This window comes from Centruroides sculpturatus, unplaced genomic scaffold (genome assembly GCF_000671375.1).
Source record: "Centruroides sculpturatus isolate CEXI.00-Female unplaced genomic scaffold, Cexi_2.0 scaffold1372, whole genome shotgun sequence".
In the NCBI taxonomy this organism is placed as follows: Eukaryota; Metazoa; Arthropoda; class Arachnida; order Scorpiones; family Buthidae; genus Centruroides; species Centruroides sculpturatus.
This window is the reverse complement of record NW_019385638.1, coordinates 100,994-118,621: the sequence shown is the minus strand read 5'-3', so window position 1 is coordinate 118,621 and position 17,628 is coordinate 100,994. Positions and strand designations below refer to the sequence as shown.

Genomic DNA, 17,628 nt, shown 5'->3' with positions numbered 1-17,628 from the left:
AGGTCAATATACGAAAGATATAAAAATATTTTATTGTTTTTATTTTTGTGTTGTTAATTTCCAATACATATTATTCCGAAACCTTCTCGTTGACGCCTTTATTAAATCGGCGTCTATGGTGAGGGCCACATTGGCCATACCATACTTACGGCTCTGTATAGAGTTAAGAAATTATAGTTATTTATATGAATATGAAAGATAGATAACTCGTAATTTGATTTTTTCGAGTTAGATGTGAGCTGGAAATTTTTTATTCTTTAATTTAACGTACAGAACATGGCCGTAAGTTTGAATTTCAGTTTGTGTTCGGTTTTAAACATTCATGAATTATTGTCTGACTCTTCCTTATACATTCTGTTAAATAAACATACTCGGATCTATAATATGATTTTAATGTATTTTATTGGATGAATAAGAGATTTTTTCTCGATTATGTGGTAATTCTACAGGATAATTGCTATCTGAATATTTGTTATATAAGTTATACTATTTTGTCTTTTCCATTTGATTTAGATACTAACAACAGAAGTATATTGTGTCCTTGTCTAAATTATCGATTTATGCAATATAAGTTGTTGGCAGTTGAATGTCTCGTACTTTTGAGCAGCAAGTTCATTTTGTTTTAGGCGATTATTTAATAACTTAGTAGTATTTTTAAAGTTTAAGTTCTTCTTAATATAAAGTTTATTTTAAAAATAGTAACATCATTTTGATGAAAAAAAATTTTATACTTTAAAATATCATTATATTTGTGGCCATGTGTAGGATAACATTAGAACTGTTTCTGGATAATTTCTGGCGGCATTTTCTGGTTTATTACAGTGTTTACCAATAGTAGTTTTAAGCCGAGTTGGTCGAACTGTGCAGTTAGCCACGAGTACAGAATGATGGCATTATAATTGCCTTATGTATGTTTATATGCCTATATAATCTCGGTATTGTTTGGTAAGAAAGGTGGGATTGTAGTAGGGTTATATCAGTTCTTATGCTTTTTCTCTGCTTTGCTAGTGAGCTGTGATCGGTGTTCGTTGAATGACAAGCGAGTGTCTGCCATTTATTTCAGAAACGATAATGTTTATTTGCAATTTACTTTGCTAATTATTTCAAATCAAATTATTTGTAATGACAGATATACAATAAATCACCAAACTATCGCCTTAATATCAGGTTATAATATGGCTAATTAAATGATTAGTATAAAGTAATTTGACATTAGAGGTAGACGTTAGGCCGATATTAAGACGATCATTTGGTGATTTATTGTATATTTCTCGGGCTTTCAGTTGTTATTATTTATATATGACAGATATATACAAAAGCATAAATCGAATGATTTATCACAAAACTACCGTACAGCATTGTTATATAGGGGATGAATTAGTAAAAATATCAGTTAAGTAAGTGTGTGTATATATATATATATATATATATATATATATACGGGTCCATTCAAATATGATGTAATCAATTTTAAGCCCATTTTAAACTAGCTGTTTCCTTCTGTCATCAATTTTTAGACATGTCTATTCTAACCTTATACTTGAATGTCATCAGGGATTGATCATAAAATAAAGTATTTCTATCAAAGACTTACAGCAGATTTATTCATTTTTTTCCCTGCCAACGCAAAGATTATTTTAAAAATATTCCAATAAATAAAGAAATTTAACTGATTTACCATAGAAGAATCTAACAACATACGATAGGTAACTCCTAAATTTGATGCATTATTACATTATATACAGATATAAGTTTCAGCAATATCTTTATCTGTATAGGTTAAATTGTTGTCATTATCTTTTCATATTGAAGCACCCGTGGAAGGTTAGTAGTAGCCTCAAACCCTTCTTTCTTATTTAACTTTATGACGACATGCTCGAGACATGACATGAGCAAGGAGATAGAGGTCATCTCGTAGGCGCTGGCCTCTCTGCTAGGTAAGACCGACAACCGCTGTCAAGAGACAGTAGGTTCTGCCATTCAGCACTTTTTTCAAAAGATGACCTCTTTAGTGCTGAGACGAGTGACTTCTGTGCAGAGAGCTCTAAGTTTACAGAGTCCTGAGAGAAAGAAAGATGGTCCAAGTCTCAGTCCAATCCCAGTCGAGCAGAGACCAAAAGTCTCGTAACTGTTAAAAATGTGAAATATTGAAATGTTGCGAGTGGATTCCCAAAACCAAAATGGAAGACTACTCTACCATTGACAGAGGACATTCTCCTAGTGTACCTCAGTAGAGTAGCGACGCGGTTTTTCTATGACTGCATAGAAAAATAATATCAGCCCTGCCAAGTTAAAGTAGAGGTGAAAAACATCTGTTGGATAAGGAGAAATGGAGTCCTTATTGAGGTTGCATCCCAAAGGGACATCTAAGAATTTCAAAAGGAATTGACAAAAAGTAAGGCACTGAAGGTTGTTTGTCGACTGCCAAAGAAGCGATGTCCTGGTGTTACAATTTACGATGATCAAGAGGATAGACAAACTAGCGGAGGACATCTCTGCCCAAACAACTTGAGCATGAAGGCTGACGGCCTCAAGCCCAAGTTTTCTTTCAAAGGGAAAGGGAAAATCACTTATGGCTGCTGCTATTTTCGTTGTGTATTTGTCTCTTTAATCCGATTTTCAGTTCGGTAGACTATCATATACAGCATTCAGGTTATGAACTTCTTTTATTGGTTTGTTATATGCATTTCGGACTCAATTGTAATTTAAGTCCTTCTTCAGTACAAACTCAGATTCTGTTTTCTAAAAACCTCGGTGTATAATTGGCAACGTTGGAAAAGATTAAAAATACAGCCATTTAAAAAACACTTCAACTACATATTCACATTAATACGTTGCACACTTTACAAATGTTCATAAAAACCTTTACAATTACAACTTTTTTAAAGAAAAATTCGTATGCTCTTTATTGAAATGTTGCAGCGATAATGAACGTTTTTTCCGGTTAATAACACGTGGTAATTACTATTAACACACTTAAGAGGATACATTCACACTTTTACAATATATTTCACTTTAGTATTTTTTGTCACCAGACATTACAAACCCTAAAATACTAAAGTGACAAAAAATACTAAAGTGAAATATATTGTAAAAGTGTGAATGTATCCTCTTAAGTGTGTTAATAGTAATTACCACGTGTTATTAACCGGAAAAAACGTTCATTATCGCTGCAACATTTCAATAAAGAGCATACGAATTTTTCTTTAAAAAAGTTGTAATTGTAAAGGTTTTTATGAACATTTGTAAAGTGTGCAACGTATTAATGTGAATATGTAGTTGAAGTGTTTTTTAAATGGCTGTATTTTTAATCTTTTCCAACGTTGCCAATTATACACCGAGGTTTTTAGAAAACAGAATCTGAGTTTGTACTGAAGAAGGACTTAAATTACAATTGAGTCCGAAATGCATATAACAAACCAATAAAAGAAGTTCATAACCTGAATGCTGTATATGATAGTCTACCGAACTGAAAATCGGATTAAAGAGACAAATACACAAGGGAAAGGGAACTTCCTCAACTGGGTATGTGAGGTAACGGCTCCCCTATTCAAAAGGCTCCTTGAAAGGGGCATGGTGCATGTTGAGTGGAGAAGGAACTGTTCAGGGAACGTATTGCCCTAATTCGGTGCTAAGAGTTCGGGCACCTCGCCCATGACTGCAGGGAGGAGGCCCAGACTTGTAATCGCTATTCGATGGCGCACTCTCAAAAAGAATGCAAAACGACGCTGCTGAAATGTAGCAACTGTTGCAAAGCCAACAGTAAGTTTTTGGTTTTCAGCTGGAGGCAAACCACTTCTGAGTGCCAGCTGCCCCTCTTACCTGAGAAAAATGACCATAGTCCAGTCTCATACTGACAAATGGCTGGTAACCGACTGATGTTGCCTAAAACGAAAAGGAATTGATAGAACAAACAATTGTAAATCTCCGAACTAACGCTCTGTCTCTAAACTCGGCAAGACTAACTAACAGTTCCTTCAACCATTCAAAGTAAATGTGGGGACCTTTGGGACCGCAATTACATGGACAATGTAGGTAAGGCTATTTTAGGGGTAGGATTGGGTTAGGATAAAACTTACCTGGTCCGTAACAGAAGCGCAATGCTTACGAGACTAAAAGGATTTGATGAAACATAGTAAAGAGGTCAATAGATCTATATAGCTCAGCTCAAAGCTGCGTGGTCCCGTGCCGGACAAGTTAAGCATTACTTAGTTCTTGGATGAGTGCATATCAAACAGCTTAAAGCTGTACTAAACTGTATGTAGACGTTAGAGCGTTGGCCTCGAGAGCGAGAATGGCTGGTCCCCATTGGATTTTACTGCCATAGCCTGAGCATTCCACTCTGTCTGATTTTAAATGTTAAGACATCTCAGTGGCTACTGGATGCCCAACTACATATGATTAGAATACTCTCAGTATTCTGTAGTGTCATTTGGCTGGGCAGGATCAAATACTTAATAATGGGATATCTCATATGAAAACTTTAACTGTGCTTAATTACGCTTCAATACAATTCAAATTTATAACTTTGCTAATTTAACAGCTGTTTAACACTACAATATGAAAACTGTCATATTTAGTGTTGTCTTATTGAAATGCAGATTAATTGATAGTTTCAAGTTTCAATACGTTCAACATTGAAGCATTACACCATAGCAATTACGGTAGTATAACACTATACAACAATCGACATCACACAAGAAATAAATAACTCTGTTTTGAGTTCGTTTTTATGTACACAATAATTTACAGGAAAACAAACGTAATTTTTCATTCTTAAATTTCAACTGTTTAAGGATCAACAATCGGTGTCTTAGAATTTTCATTGAAACGTTTGGTACCATTTGTAGAATCAGATCCAGACACGCCCTGCAATCTTCTACAATATCGTGTTTAGAGGTCTGGATGATTCTACCCAAATGTTCCAACACTAAAGATTTTAAAGATGATCGATACAAAAATCCACGTAGATCTGGAAATATAATAGACGTGTCCACAATTTTCTAATGGATCAAACAGAGCTTCAGATCGTTTTCTAATCTGTATCTGATGATTATTGTGTCTTTGTTAATAAAATTTAACAAAGACTGTCTGTCATTTCTGCAAATGGCACTAATAATTTTCCAATCATTTCCCTGTATTTCTTGTTATGCCCGAGTATAGGAGACTCTGACAACATGTACGTCTCGTCTCTACCATCGAACTACATAAGGATGATCTTATTGATACTTATCGTAAATTTTGTATAGCACATTTCTGTGTCCAATATTACGATGTTTTTTGCTAAAAAATTGCACTCTTCTGTAAAAAAGAAAACATCCGTGAGTCTGAATTTTGATGTGGATATGTGATAGCTATCGAAGGTGCGCCCAATGCTGATTTCTTCCTTCTTGCAACAGTCATATATTTTATAGTTATTCTCTGCATGGACAGGAACTAGTTTTTTGAGATAGTACACGCAAATGTCCTTCGGATCGTCCATTTAAAATACCTGTGACAACGAAGGCATAATCGTTTATTTACGTCCTCCCGTATAACTTTCCATGCGTGAAACGTTATAATACGTTTCGCCAGTTGCCGAAGACCGTAAAGGAAATCCATAGTCTTTGAAATCTCTAGGTTCTGGTACCTTGAGTATCTATAAAAATAAACACGGAAATTTAAAATAAAAAATATTATTTACAAAATATTTTTATTTTAAATTAATTCATGCTATTCATACCATCTGGTGGCATATTGACGTTTGAAATAACGTGTAATAAAAACCTCTAAAAGAAGTTCCATTCATGCTAATATGTACAATATTTTCGCATGAAATGAATACAAGTGTTCAGTATCAAGTGAATCACTCCTGTATTTTCTTTTAAAATTTAAAACTGAACAAAATGATTTTAATTTCTAGCAGTTTAATCTTAGAAAGGTGGGGTTTTTGGCCTGTTTTTATTTAACAAACACAAACTTTACTGTTTAATTGATATTTCAATTGAAATAATCAGGATACTATAAATTATATTAATTACTTGTATTTAAGCTCATTTATTTTTGAAGTTTTTTCGACTTTTCGTAAACACTCTCTCAGAGAATTATAAATTTAATATGCTTTGCAAATTTTTGCATAAAAGCCAAAAAGTATCCAAGTTTTAAAAATACCATAGCATCTCCGTAACCAATCTTTAAGACTTTTAAAGTACTAAATTTTACCATTAATACGATTTCAAATTTAGTTAGAAGTTACTTTTACTTCTTTATGTATCCTTTCAATATAATTCTATAACTATTATTAAATAAAAAATACTCTGAGTAGGAATAAATTAAGCATCACTGAAGAATTATGGACATTTACATTGTGGTGATGAGGAACTTAAGAATAAACAAACATCTGTAAATATCATATACTATTTTCTAATAAGATATTCCAAAAAAGATTATAAAAATTCGATGGAGTCAGAAATTTTCTCTTTTGTTTTCTTCTTACATAAATGTAAAATTACGAAAAATTTTAAAATATTTTTCTTTCCCTTTTGACTTTTAGACTAATATATAACTTCAATTCTTTAAAAAATCAAGTTAATAATGACTATAAAACTTTAAAAAAATGAGTTAAAAAAGGATAAAAAAGAAAATAATTTGCAGAGAAAAAACTTTTATTTACATTATTACTAACAAGCTTCCCAAATGAATTTCGCCTACGGCCTCTTCAGTGGGGCTTACAGCACACGATTTACGTTCTAACAGTCAACTCATTGAAGAGCCACTTATATGGTTAACAAAAAATTCCCAGCATTCCGCTGTTAACATTCCTGTATTTAAATTTACATTGTTGTTCTGCATAATTATAGCGAAGTGTTCTTTCACCTTACATTATTTTTTTCATTAAAAATTATTTTTAATTTATTAATATTTATCTGACAATTATTACTATTACAATGTTGGAAGACAGGAGAATTACTCATTTTTAATCTTACAGCAGCAAAATGTTCCGACAGTCTAATCTTTAATCTTCGATTTGTTTCACCAACGTAAAAACTAGGGTTGTTACAGGGTTGTTGCATTCTATCCGATAAACAACACCTTCTTCTTCTAATAAATATTTTCCATTACTTCTTATGATCATCATATTTGATAACCTATTATTTAAGGACGGAGCCAATCTAATTAATTTTTTATTAAAAAAGTTGTTATATTTTTCATAAATACCTTTTATATACGGAAATGATACATACTTTATTATTTCTTGACAACGTTTAACTTTAAGCCTGTTTCTTAAGAATCTGTGGAACCAATCATTTTAGTAATCTAATAAAATAATTCTACCAATTTTTTCCTAGTTTTCTGTGCATTTTCTCCTCTTTCATATCGAAAATAATGCTTTCAATCCTAAAATTTGTAAAATACTATTATTGCACGAAAACTACCACAAAATATAGGCCTACATACTATTCGGTAACTAATCCAATATATGAATACAAATTGGCTGACGTGTCTGCTCGGTATTTCTAATTCCTGTAGTATTAACCATCCCTTAGAAGGACAATTAGAAGCAGTGTCTGTAACTTATTCTAATTACTTTCGTTTATTGTTCTCGGAACTCAGTTCAAGGAAAATCATTCCGACTTTGTATCGTTCTCGATTCTTCCCGTGTTAATATTATGTTTAGAAAGAAGCACATCTGCTCTGTTTCTCAACTGTAAAGGCAGGTTTTTCGCGCTACATCTGCTTTCTAATTTGTACTTTGAGTTGCCAGCATAAATTTTCTAAGCAATCTGATCTTTTAGCTTTTTTTTCGTTCGATGCAAATTTGTGATATTTGTAAATACAGAAAGCGTTAATTGTTACAATATTCAATAAATTATAAAACATGACCATAGGCCAGCTCCTTGTACTTCGCAACACATTGTTTTTTTTTCCTTTTTGACATAGTTGGTCTAAAAGGTCAACTCCTATTTCGTCATGTAAAATGTTGCCATTTCTGTCTTTTGTGATTCTCCGGTTGCTTCATCTATGGTGTCATGAAAATGCATTAATGATGATAATATCAAAACAACGTTTATTTTTCTTTTGGCAATAGGATACCATTGTGCAGTATTTCTAAACTATCAAATGTTAATTTATAATTGCAAATAGTGCAAGAATAAAATAATAATTTTAAATTCTTGAAATTATTCTCACCTTTATTTCCAAATTGTCCTAAGCCTTCAAAATGTATTTTAATCGGATTCGATATAATTTCCTTTCGCAGTGTTTCAGCTGCACTGCAAAATGCAGAACGTGCTCTAAAAGTATAAACCACTACATTAGTTTTGTATCAAAAAATTTTTTTGTAAATTCTAAAAATAAAAATTATTCTCAGAATAAAAGTACGAGTAAAAACTACTCTTTTATAACCGATTTCGAGCGATTTATACTAGCGAGCAAATGATTAGCAAATAGATACTGTACTATACTTCAACCAAAACCAAAATCTTGTTTATTAGATTCAAAACTTCCAAATGCATTTTGCTATTACAGCCTCGTCAGTGGACAATTGGACAACAACCAATCAGTTCATTTTATACTGGTAATTCTTTCCCAGCATGCATCTACGTTCATACCGACATTCTGGTTTATCAAAATTACATATTCAGCAATACAAAAATGTTCTGTTACCCTTTTTTTAAAACAGTTTTCTACTTTATACAATATTTTTACATTATTCCTGTTAATTTTACAATGATAATTATTACAGTGTTGGTACCAACGTGACTCCTGTCTTTTTAGACGAATTGCAGCCTCGTGTTCTTTTAGGCGTGTCTCAAGCTTTCTTGCCGATTCTCCAATGTATGACTTCGCTTGTAAACAAGTACATGCCAGTTTACAAACCACTCTTGCGACATCGAGTTGATTTTTTATCATGTTTTGTTTTTCGAAGTTTATAACATTAACCACATTCGACAATTTATTTTTCTGCTTGACCACTACACATACTTCTTAAAAGCCGGTTTATATCGTTCATAATGATTTATATAGGCTATATAAGGAATTTTTACATAAACATTACTATTTATATGGTTTTTTACATTCTATTAATTTATAAATAGTAATGTTGTCCAATTGTCCCCTGATGAGGTTGTAATAGTGAAATGCATTTGGAAGTTTTTAATCTAATAAACAAAAAGGTTTTGGTTTTGGTTGAAGTAAAGTATCTATTTGCTAATCATTTGCTCGCTAGTATAAATCGCCCGAAATCGGTTATAAAAGAATAGTTTTAACTCGTACTTTTAATCTGAGAATAATTTTTTATTTTTAGAATTTTTTTTGTAAATTCTAAAAATAAAAATTATTTTTAGACATGAAAAAAAATTTTTAGACATAAAAAAAAATTAGAAATATCACCGATTCCATTGTTTTAATCTTTATTGAAAATAATTATAGTTTTGTATAATTTATATATACTATGTTTTAGAGCATTTTAATAAATTGTAAATTTTTAGTTCACATATTCTTTTTATAAATGATGCGTGCAATGCAATTTTTCTCTAAATAGGTTTTACTCTAAACGCATGCTGTTTTGTTTTGTGCCAATAATGGCGCTTTAAGTTAACATTAAAGCACATATTTGCTGAGCACTTTTAAGTTAAACTGAATTTCAAAATACAGCCATGTTGAAGCCATAAGGCATTGCACATTTTATTTAATCCTTCTGTAGTATATGGTGTGATTAGTTATCCAAGGTGTGCATTCTTTACCAGATTAAAATATATATATATACTATTAAAATAAATTTGTCTTTGGTTTAATTTGGAGAATTTCAATAATGAGTCTGACTTCCCCACTACCATCTTTCCAGACATTAATAAACCATAATCCAACGTTGTTCCAGGTGGTGGTGGTCTAGTAACGAATGAAATTATTAAATGCCTTTTTTAGGTGTAATATTTATGTGAGATTTTGAACACCCCCCCTTTAGTAATTGAAATTTTATATCAAATCACTAATTTTTTGAAATAATATTTCTGATTTTAATAGAAAATTTTTAAGTTAAAAACGAAGTAAACTAGTAAAACTCTCTTCTTTTTCAACGGAAGTTCATCCTTTCGTTCTTCCCTTATCTTCCAAATTCTGAGTCACACAACTAACAGTCACCCCTCTGTAAATCCACACTCATCCTAATCACGTGGAAAGAATACAATATTCCCATTGGAGAAAACATCGAAAAAGAGGATTCTTTTGGTTTTGCTCGGGGAGTACGCCAAAAATTCTACAAGAAGACGTATGCCATACTCTCTCTCCATAGCCAACTCCCGAAGTTCATAAAAAGTTTGTCTCTATGTTCCCCAGTGAAGAAAATGTTTTATGAAGTGCCGCCTAAGATTTACGAGGGTCAATAATGAGAACTTAAAAGAGAACTAGAGAAATAAAGAACATTCACATCGATCCGAATAGAAAGAATACAGAAGAATACAGAATTTATGAGGTAGTATGATTTTTGAATAGAAGTGTAATCTCTCTCCGTGATATCCATATTAATATGTTGAAAGTCCAATTTGTATATTTTATCTTGTTTTATTAAATATTCGATATTTTTATGTTTCAGAAAGGTGTCATTTATATCTGAATCAGAAGATCTCATCCTCTCCGTATTAACGAATTAACCGCGAGAAAATTGTTTAACTAGTGTCCAACTTTTCTTTTTGTCAGGATTTTTATCTTAAAATCACTTTTCATCTCTGCATTTATAAAAGCCCTCCTTAAAAATTTAGAGATCGAATCTTGCGATTTTGTGCTGATTAAGCGCTACCCCAGTTTGTACCCCCGCTTATCTCACATTTATGTTAGTTTAATTAAGTTACTTTTTATAAACTCAACACTTTTCCTACAGTTTGGCCAATGGCTAATGGATAAAAAATTAACAAAACGAAACATCAAGTCAATCCAAATGATAGAGAATAACGGTTATTTTAAGAAAATATTCAAACTTTATCAGATTTAAGAAAAGTATTAAAAATTTCTTCTAAAAAAACAATTTGAGAAAAGAATCAATTTATCTTTAATTCTAATAGTGGCTCTACTCTGCTTGTCAATTATTGCACTATCTCGCAAACGACACAGTGTATAGGCTACCTTATTTATGTATCATTTTAGGAACTAAATCACTCCTATATACAAGGTATGTTAAGTGGGAAACCATTGTATGGAGTTGAAAAAACAGTTCAATTAATTGAAGCTTTAGATTTTAAAAAATAAAAATAATGATAAGCAATGGGATCGGTTATAAGTATACAATTAATTTTATAAGAATAATTTTAGAAATTTAAAATTAAAAAAAAAAATTCTTTCGAGTATGGAACATTCAATCCGCACCGACTTCGAGGGATTTACGACTAGACAGTTAACAATTTTAATAATATATTATATTTTTTCTCCTGTATCCAAATGCATTTTGCTAAATCACTCCTCATCAGTGGATACTGATAAAGTTACAAGTGCTTTTTATAGTTGACAAAGCTATAACAACATGCATCTATCCTCATTAAATTTCATAGTATTTACGTATTTCTTAATTCTGTAATGTTCTTTTATGCGACGTTTAACAAGATTATTTTTTATACAGAATTTTAATATTATTTTTATCGATTTTACGATTAAATATACTGCAATGTTGAGACCATGGGGCCGTATTCTGGACATCGTCTGTCGTTTCTCACAAGCCGATCGCTGATTAGCTAATCATTTGTTTATGTCTCGAGAGATCATCGCGTCTGGACAACTTTTTCTCTCTTCTCTTCTCTCGTTTATCAGAGACAAGTGGATAGTTGTCTTTCGACCGGTCTATTGTCTTTCGCCTCGATTTCGTTATATCCAATATGGACGACTCAATGCTACTCGTGCTTTGTACGATCGCCTTACAAAACGTTCCCTAAAGAGGGGAAAGAGTATTTCGAGATAGAGACAACGCATTTGATTTAGACTATGATGAATTTCGCTCAAGATTTCGTCTAATGAAAGAAGCAACCACGTGGCTGTGCAATGAATCGCGTGACGACTTAATCCGGCGAAAATCACGGACTGTAATTCCAACAGAAATTCAGTTATTGATAACTTTACAATTTTTTGCTTCTGGTGGATTTCAGAGAAATATCGGCGATCACTGCGAACTTAAAGTTGCCCAGTCTACAGTGTCTCGAATTATGCCACCTGTAGTAAATAGTATTATTCGCCGATTGGGAAATAAAAGTTTTTTTCCTCAAAGTAGAGAACAACAATTGGATGTGTCGTCCGGATTTTTTGCTATCAGTCAAATGCCAGGAGTTGTGGGTGAGTAAATTATTTTTATTTGTTCGTTAGAATATAATATAGTATTAAGTTAAGTTATTAATTAGTTTAATAAACCCGTCACGCCCATATCCCGCGTTAACTCGGGCAAGTTACATAGCGTTACATAAAACTCGGGCATTTGGGCCCCGAAAAAAAATTTTTTTGGAATGTTTTTTGTCTCCAAATTTTTAAAAAATTTTTACCGCGATTTTAATCAACCTTCTTTATAGTGTTGATTATAAAGAAGGTAGCCCTGCGTGAACAAATTTGTGGGATATTTTTTTAAATAGCTGTTACAATTTATAATTTTAAAATTAGTGTAAAAATGATAGTTTCTTATTTTTCTTTACTTATTGCAGGAGCTATTGATTGCACTCATATTGCAATCAAGGCACCTCCAGCCTCCAAATACAGTGGTACCTCGGGATACGAACGCCCCATCATACGAAATTTTTAGGATACGACATGAAATTCGAACATATTTTTGCTCCACGATACGAACAAAAAGTCACCATACGACGTTACATTAGTTCGCAGCGTTACCACCATGATCACGTGTTCCTTCTAATCAAATTCAAAAATCACAGTTCACAAAACGTTTATAACAACATATAAAATTTACATAAACTTACGATGTTAACAAGAGCTAGAAATTGCAACGTAGGTTTCACACACACAAAATAAATTAGAGCCCAAATAGTCAATTAATCCTGAACAGGTCATCGAAAAGGCACCTTACGACACAATCCTTGAGTAGTAATTAGCTATATACTTTTTTCGGCGTTCGTCGACGAAAACAGACGAGACGAAAGCAACCTTACTTCAACGAGTTCATTTGACCAACTCCTGAGTTTCCTTAGTTGAACTTACAAGTTAGAAGAAACGTCCTTAACCTGAAGTTCCTACGGAACTCTATCAAACTTCAACCTAGGCAAACAACTCCAAAGTTAATCTTTGGAAATATCCGGTGTTTCACTATGGTTTAATAATTATTTTTCTAGTAATAACTTAAATATTTCACGTACTTAATATATAATGATATACTGTGTGAATTAGTAAAAATAATCACCTCACAATAATAATTAATTTGGTCTATGACCTTTATATTTATGTTCAGTTGTATTGGAATGAATGTGCTACGTTTAACATTAACAAACTGAAATTTAAATGCTAAAAAAAGGCGCGAGAAGACCAATCTTCTCTCTTTCTCCACAAAAATTCAAAGTGCATCAACAGAACAGACACGTGGATAAATTTCTAGACCAGGGATGGCCAACATGAGGCCCGCGGAGCTTTGTCAAATGAACATAAATGTTAACTTTATTGTTCATATCACCAAATGAACATTAGAAGAGTTAAGAAGGTTTGGAAGAGTTCTATGAAACGTATTTGGACAAGGATAAATATCCTGCGTTTTACAAACATGCTCTGTCGATGGTTTCGCTATATGGAAACACTTATGCGTGTGAACAACTTTTTAGTCGCATGAAGTACATCAAATCACAAGTCAGAACACGAATTACTGATGTTCATTTGGAAAACTGCGTGTAGCGACATCAGTCGAGATCAATTTTGATGCACTTAGTTCTGTAAAACAAAGATGTCTCACTTTTAAATATTTTTAAATTGTCTAATAAATATGTTTGATTCTCTGTTATGTTTTATTTTCTACAAAAAAATAAATATACCTATTTTTTGTGTTTTTTTTTTTACATTAAACCAGGCAAGTGTTTGACCACGATCTCACCTACTGGAAAGCAACGATATGGTTGAAGCTGTAGCACGCTTGTTTGTTTACTTTAATTAGCAAAAAAATATATTAGGTGCGTGGCCCGGCAGGAAATATTATTTCTAAAATTTGGCCCGCCTGCTAAAAAGGTTGGCCACCCCTGGTCTAGACACTGAGCGAGCATTAATGTCAATATTTTTGGGCGATGGCGCATATGCAACGTCAGCTTTATAATAGCGCGTTTATAATACTGTCTACGTCGAGGAACTCGTTATACGTTAAATAAAATGGAATACAGTTAGTGTGGTTTAAAATATAGTCATAAACAAAGTGTAAACAGGCGTATTAAAGCAAGCAAGCACGTAAAGGATGACTATAGCAGTGACAAAAATTTTAATGTAATAAGGTCAGGTTGTGTATCACAAAAAAGAACAGTTTTTTAATATTGATGTCCGCAATATCAATACATATTGTTCTATCAGAGACAGTATACATAGAATATATGATTAAAATGCGCGGTATATACAGTATATTATTTATCTTTTTAACTGTAAAAAATCTCATTTTAATTGAATTTTAAATAGCAAACGGTGTGGACGAGACACTTTAAACGGCACATAAAAATTACGACAAAATGTTAATACTCGTACATTGATTAATTATTAATTTATCAAAAACGACATGGGAAGAAGAACGACAAAGAAAAATGAAACTTGTTACGAACGGAAAGGTGGACGAAAGTCAGTTTAGGCATTGTTCGAATGTAGAGTTACCAAGGCGATTTGCTTACCTCTTTGAGGGGTGGGAAATGCGTTCGATATTCTTGCATTTATAATATCATTTATGATCTAAGCGACTAATAAAAATCGATGACATGATTTGTCTGCTTTGTATTTATCGAGTAGATGTAATTTTTTGAACATTTTTGCTTTTTTTTAATAAATGATTTAAAAAAAAATTACACCTAAGCCACCACAAAACTGTTAATATCTTCTCACACTCTAAAGTGGTCGGCAAATCTCTTTCGTAACACGACCTTTAAACGATCACCACAAACGCAATTACCGTTTTAAGTTTCTTTTTCGTTACTACTGTGCTATGACTCTTCTTCAATGAATGAATAACTCAGGAAAAGTTTATGGGTTCTTCATACCGAAAGCTTAATTCCAACAATAACACAGAAGTTTAATAACAATATGACGATAAGTGATGGTTTACAACTTAACCAGATTAGTGTTTTCTAACAGATACAGTATTGTTCGGCTTTTTACAACCAGCCCTCCTTTCTCATTCCTATTTTCAGCGTCTTTATTCGACGCCTACGATTAATATTCGTCCTCTGAAAGAGTATTTGAACAGATTACTTAGTTTTAAAATATTTCGTAAGTACTTTGCTCTCTCAGAATATTGAACACGGGACTTTACGTATTCTTAAGGTTGGTTATGGACGACAGTGTGTTCGCTAGTTTGAAGTAAATATTATAGATGTTTTACTTGAAGAGTTTGGGAATTGTAAAAATGCCACAAAATAAAATAAATATAACATTAAGTCTTAATTTGCATTTAAAAGCGGCATTATATTTGCCTTCAGAAACCTTTCCAATGTCCCGCTATTTCTAAGTGAAATAATGTGAAGCGAATACAGACAAGAACAGATTTTTGATTTAAAGAAAATTTCATTTTAAATGAAATAACCCATTGTTATGCACATATAACTTTGCTTATAAATATATCCTTTTTACTACGTTATGTATACGTTTATTTATTATAACAACGAAAATCTGATTCAAAACAGCTGATTCATTCTCAATGGAATTGTATACAATTTCCAGCAATGGTCCGCCAATTTCCTTTCTGTGTGGAGGGTCATATCCGGGTCGCAACATTTGACTAAATTTTATAAATTTGGGGTGTTCTACATGAGTAAAGGCTGAATTAAAGGCTGAATTGGTGGCATATATAAATTTTACTCATTGGAGATCCAATTGCATTTTTTGATTAGTTGACGTTTTCACAATAAATGAATCAATGCGTTGCAATCTTACTTTGCTTAGAGATGCAGTGCCAGTGCCACTAGTGGAGCCAGAAGTGATGGCGGAGCACTTCTCACTGGTCTCAGACTCAGGCTCCTGACTTTCTGACTCTTGCCAATCTAAATAATAAATACAGAAACAATAAATTAATTACTAATTAGGTGTATGTTTTTAAAATTACTACTATATACAGACGTGTGAAAATTATTAGTCTCAAGTCGAACCAGTGCAATACAAAATGATACATTTTAGGATAAGAATCAAAAATAATACACTTTATGCATGAGTCTAATAATTTACACACACCGTATGTTTAGTTCACAATGATTACGATATGTAATTGTACACTATTGACTTTAGTTTCCGAGGCCTAATTAATTTCCGCTCGGAAAATTTTTAATCTATTGATTTTTTTATATTATATAATTATTTCCACGTAAAAGCGAATCTGACAGCCGAAATAATTGCGGGGAATAAATACCCCCAAAAAACGTGTTTTTATAGAAAAACTATATGAAAAATTTAAAATAACCAAAAAAAAAAAATGCTTTTATTTGATAAATATAGCTGCAAGGATTGTTATTCTTTCATCTGACAGGTGTGAAAATTCACATGTACAGTCTACAATGTCTGCATTGTTTAGAAACCAATTGACAGTATAACACAAAATTTCTGATTTTTACGCTATTAAAATAGGGAAGAAACTGAAAAAAACGTATATATAAAAAGTTCTACTGAATAAAAAACAAAAATAACCCGCTGATGTCATAAAAATAGTATTTTAAAAAATTTTACCGAAGTCAAAACGGTCCTATAAAAGTTTAGAACGATTAAATTAATTTGATTAAAAAAACTCTCACAAAAGACAATGAGGCAATTAATATGCTAATTAATAAAACGTTATAAACTTTCGCGGCAAAAGTAATTAGTAAAATTTTCATAGGTTATAGATAACGATGTATATGTACTAGCTTATACATTTTTGGAAAAGGCCGTTGTTTTTGTAACGCTATGTAAACTGCCTGAGAGGACAGAACTATGTAATTCGGGCGAAGAACTTAAGAATATCTATATAGGTACAAATTGAGTTATGACCCAGGTAAAACTTTATAGCAAGCTATAGAAAAAATTAAAACTTATAATGGTTCAAAATACTCACCCAGCTGTTGCAATTCCTGTATATCATCCTGTAGGTGGTTATCTTCAATATGTTTTTTCATACGAGTGACTAATCAAACCATTTCTTTCCTCATATTTTGAATTGCACCCTGCATGCCGGTTTTCCTGGATTTACAGAAATTAGTTTGTACTGGTTCCAGATATTATCAAGCCTTCTTCCTGCACTCATTTTTACTTAACAAATAACGACGATAATAATAATGTCTTTTTCCATCCAAGTAATATTACAATACATTAGCTGTATTGCTAATATTGGCTTGTGCTGTCAGGAAATCTCTCCTCTTACTTGTTAGTAATAAAAATCGGTGTGTCACGTGCTTTTATGACCCATTACAGCGAGAAAAATTTCCCATTCCCATGTTCACGTTTAGCTCACAAGTCAGAAAAAGTTTA

At 32.2% G+C, this 17,628-nt stretch overlaps 1 long non-coding RNA gene and 1 pseudogene across 1 annotated transcript in view; one reads left to right on the top strand and one right to left on the bottom strand.

Annotated features, from left to right (window-relative positions):
- The window catches only part of LOC111640809, a 12,781-nt gene extending 2,085 nt beyond the window's left edge, over positions 1-10,696 (top strand). Inside the window, exon 4 of the long non-coding RNA XR_002759319.1 lies at positions 10,065-10,696. This is a non-coding gene — a long non-coding RNA (uncharacterized LOC111640809). The remainder of the gene's footprint in view (positions 1-10,064) is intronic.
- A 5,048-nt stretch (positions 10,697-15,744) lies between these two features.
- LOC111640803 lies at positions 15,745-17,330 on the bottom strand (annotated as a pseudogene).
- Positions 17,331-17,628: the final 298 nt, after the last annotated feature.